At 43.7% G+C, this 4,041-nt stretch overlaps 1 pseudogene; it reads left to right on the forward strand.

Annotated features, from left to right (window-relative positions):
* Positions 1-581: 581 nt before the first annotated feature.
* LOC101357974 (GTP-binding protein SAR1b pseudogene) lies at positions 582-2,862 on the forward strand (annotated as a pseudogene).
* The last annotated feature ends 1,179 nt before the right edge of the window (positions 2,863-4,041 follow it).

Raw genomic sequence — 4,041 nt, forward strand, 5'->3', positions numbered from 1 at the left:
ATGGTCATGTAAGATGTGAACAATATGGGAGACTGGGTGAAGGGTACACAAGAACTCTCTGTACTATCTTTATAACTTTTCTATAAATCTGAAACTATTCTATTAGAAAAAAAAATATCTGGGAACAGCACAACAATGACTCTATGCCAGGGGAAAGCCGCTGAGCCAGCTGAGACCTCTGGTCAACCTATTTTATTGCGGAGATGGTGGGTGGGGGGTGGGTCCGGAAAGGAAGGAGGTGGAAGGTCGGGGCTCAGCTATAAAAACATATTCTAAATGAGCTTGAAAACATCAGTGGGAAGCCTGTGTCTTATATAAATAAATAGTAGATATTGACATAAAATAAATAATCGACATTAACATAAAATAAAATAATTACAGGTGCCACCTGAATCCAAGTAACTTTCAATGTCCCTTTGACACAGTAGATGGTTGAGAGATTCCAAAAAGAGGTTCAAAACCCCACATTTCACAACTTCTTTAGTTCGGGTCAAGTCTCAAGAACATTTTCATCCAGCATCTCCTCACAAGAAGGCCTATTCAGAACTGAATATGCCTCAGGCCCCAGCAAAGTCGAAGCCATGGTACGGGTGAGGGAACAGGGGCCAGGAGGGGCTGAGGCCTCTCTCACCCTGCCCCACCTCGTCTGGGCAAAAGGAAAGAAAGAAGTGAACACCCCAGCCCAGACTAGAAAGGTGGCTCACAGCAGAGGGCCCCCTGGTCGAGGCTCTGCTGTGGGTCTGGCGGGCAAAGCTGTCAAACAAGTCAGAAGAGCAAGCCTCCCAGCAGGTGACTTCTTATTAACAGATCCAGCAGAGACTCTACTCTCCAGGGAAAGTAAGAAAGAGAAAGAAAGCAAATGACATATCCTGGGAAAAGAAAGAGGTTCACAGAATTGGCTTCACACTGTGGAGCCAAAATTAGCAGGACTGGTGACATGGGATAGGGCCCTTGGGGTAAAACCTGTTCCTAGACAACACACTCAGTGCCAGAGGATGCTTGGAAGGCCAACAACACCACAGGGACAGAAAAGTCACCATTAAGAGGTGGGAGTAGGTAGACAATGAAAGAGGATTGAGAAAGAAAATCCTCATTTGAAGCATCTGAGTGTTTTAAAACTACATACGCAGTTGCCTCAGAGTTAGGGGGGTGTTTCCTAAGCCAGGGCCTTGTGAGGGCCAGGCTGCCCTTGCCTGGTAGGATCACCGCCAATGGCTCCCCACCACCCTCCCCTGCCCCTCGGGGAGCCCCCTCTGCCCTTCAGCCACGCTGCCCAATCCAAAACCCTGAACTGCAGAAAATGGCCGCAAGGAAATAGGGGTCTTCTCGCCTCCCATCCTCTGTCTGACTTCTCGAGGCAGCAACTTCAGAATCTCAGTATCTCAATATCTACAAAAAACCAAAAAACAAACCCATTGCCGTCGAGTTGATTCTGACTCATAGCGACCCTATAGGACAGAGTAGAACTGCCCCATAAGGTTTCCAAGGAACAGCTGGCGGATTCAAACTGCTGACCCTTCGGTTAGCAGCTGAGCTCTTAACCACTGCACCACCAAAACCCAAAAAACCAAACCTGTTGCTGTCAAGTCAATTCCGACTCATAGTGGACCCTATAGTACAGAGTAGAACTACCCTATAGAGTTCCCAAGGAGCACCTAGTGGATTTGAACCGCTGATCTTTTGGTTAGCAGCCATAGCACTTAACCATGACACCACCAGGGTTTCCGCTATACCACTAGGGCTCCCAATACCTACCAGGCCTTGCCAAATGGTGCCTCCTTCACTTTCCTCTCTGCCTTGACAAATATTAGCTAAATGATGACAATAACTACAGAGGGAGAAGCATTTGCACTATGTCCAAAGCCCTCTGTTGATAGGTTAATATCTGAGGCCCCAGCAAAGCAGCAAAACAAAATAGAGAATGGAGACCAGTGCGGCATTGGATCAGGTCTGTCAGAAAGGAGGGCAGGAATGTGGGATCCTTACTAGACTCTGGTTCTAGGCTGCTTGTAAAAAGTCCCTGACGATGTTTGGGGTGATGAAAAAGTTTCGGAAATAGATGGTGGTGATGATTGAATAACATTGTAAATGCAATTAATGCCACTGAATTGCACAGTTAAAAATGGTTAAAATGGGGCAGCCATCGAGCTGTGTTGTTCAGGCTCAGAGGGTGTAGTGCAGACACCAAACCAGGAATTGCATTCTCTCCACTCACAGACCCTGTAAGATTTGAATATATCCTTCATATTTGACTGGATTTATAGTGGTTTCAGCAGTTTTTAGGATTATATAAGAAAACTGGTAAATTGGAATTTCTTGGATTGGATAATGCGTGAAAAACAGCACTGCTACACATGCTAAAAGATGACAGCCTCGGACAGCATGTCCCACATCTCATCCCGCTTCAGAAGAACTGACCACTGCTGGTATGACTTTTGCAACTTTTGATCTGGGTGGACATGTTCAAGCTTGAAGAGTGTGGAAAAACTACCTTCCTGCTGTCAAGGGCAGCGTATTTCTGGTGGGTTGTGCAGACCATGAAAGGCTGTTAGAATCAAAAGAAGAACTGAATTCACTAATGACAGATGTGCCTATCCTGATCTTGGAAATAAGATCAACAGACCTGAAGCTATCAGTGAAGAGGGGTTACAAGAAATATTTGCTTCATATAGTCAGACGACAGGAAAGGTCAGTGTATCTCTGAAAGAACTAAATACCCAACCTTTAGAAGTGTCCATGTGCAGTGTGCTCAAAAGACAAAGCCATGGAGAAGTCCTCCGCTGGATGGCATAATACATCGATTACCACCACCAATCAGCATGGGTTCTGGGTCTCACCATTCAAGCCTACTCAGAGAGTTGATCACTCAGCATACATAACTTGAATTTATAGACTTTTGTTGGTTACAAAACAGATGTTTTTTAGATTATTAATATTTTATCAACTTAATTGGAGTGAAAACTAAAAACTGATTCAAGTTAAGTTTGAACATCACCATGTTAGCTTTCTAATTCCATAAAAGTAATTAATTTTTACACCTTATAAGCGGACATTACCCACAGCACCATTTAAAGGAGCAACTTTCCAGCTGTACATTTGAAGCCCTTTTTAGCAACATAAAGCTACAACTATAAGCCATGTTTAAAAGCTCATCATGTTATATTTTTTATGTACTTTTTTGGAATTAATTTTAAAATTTTAGATTATATGTCCACCTATCTTAAGTGTACAGTTAATAATTTCCTTATCAATGATTGCATGGTGCCTTAAAGTCTTCAATAATATTTTTTCTTATGCAAACGTCATGCAATAAAATAAACTCTGATGTTTGGCAATAAATAAATAGTTAAAATGGCAGATTTTGTTATGTATATTTTGACACACAAACACACACACGAAAGTTCCTGACAAATAAGCACACTGAAAATCCCAAATATTCACTTTCTAAACCCTCCCCCCTCTCAAGGCAGTTATGGCTCCTCCCCAAGCTCTAAGTCGGGTCTGAAAGTTTGTATCCTACTCAGGGTCTTCTAAGGACAAGTTCCCTGAAAGCACAGACACACCAACCATGACAGCCACAGAAAGGACATCAGGCTTAGCATGTTGGTGTTAGAAGACGCATTGGTTTTTATTACTCCCCTCCCCCACCCTCACAGTGTGGGGAGGACTGTCGAGAAGGGGTTAAGGACAAAACAGCGATTGGGGACAGGAACAGGTGGATGGTTGTCTTAGTCATCTAGTGCTGCTATAACAGAAATATCACCAGTGGATGGCTTTAACAAAGAAAAATTTATTTCCTCACAGTAAAGTAGGCTAGAAGTCCAAATTCAGGGCATCAGCTCCAGGGGAAGTCTTTCTCTCTGTGTCAGCCTTCTCATCAATGTTCCCCTGGACTAGGAGCTTCTCTGCGCAGCAACCCTGGGTCCAAAGGACATGCTCTATTCCAGGCACTGCTTTCTTGGTGGTATGAGGTCCCCCTATCTCTCTGCTCCCTTATCTCTTTTATATCTCAAGAGATTGCCTCAAGACACAATTCAATCT

The sequence above is a fragment of the Trichechus manatus genome, unplaced genomic scaffold (assembly GCF_000243295.1).
Source record: "Trichechus manatus latirostris isolate Lorelei unplaced genomic scaffold, TriManLat1.0 scaffold00058, whole genome shotgun sequence".
In the NCBI taxonomy this organism is placed as follows: Eukaryota; Metazoa; Chordata; class Mammalia; order Sirenia; family Trichechidae; genus Trichechus; species Trichechus manatus.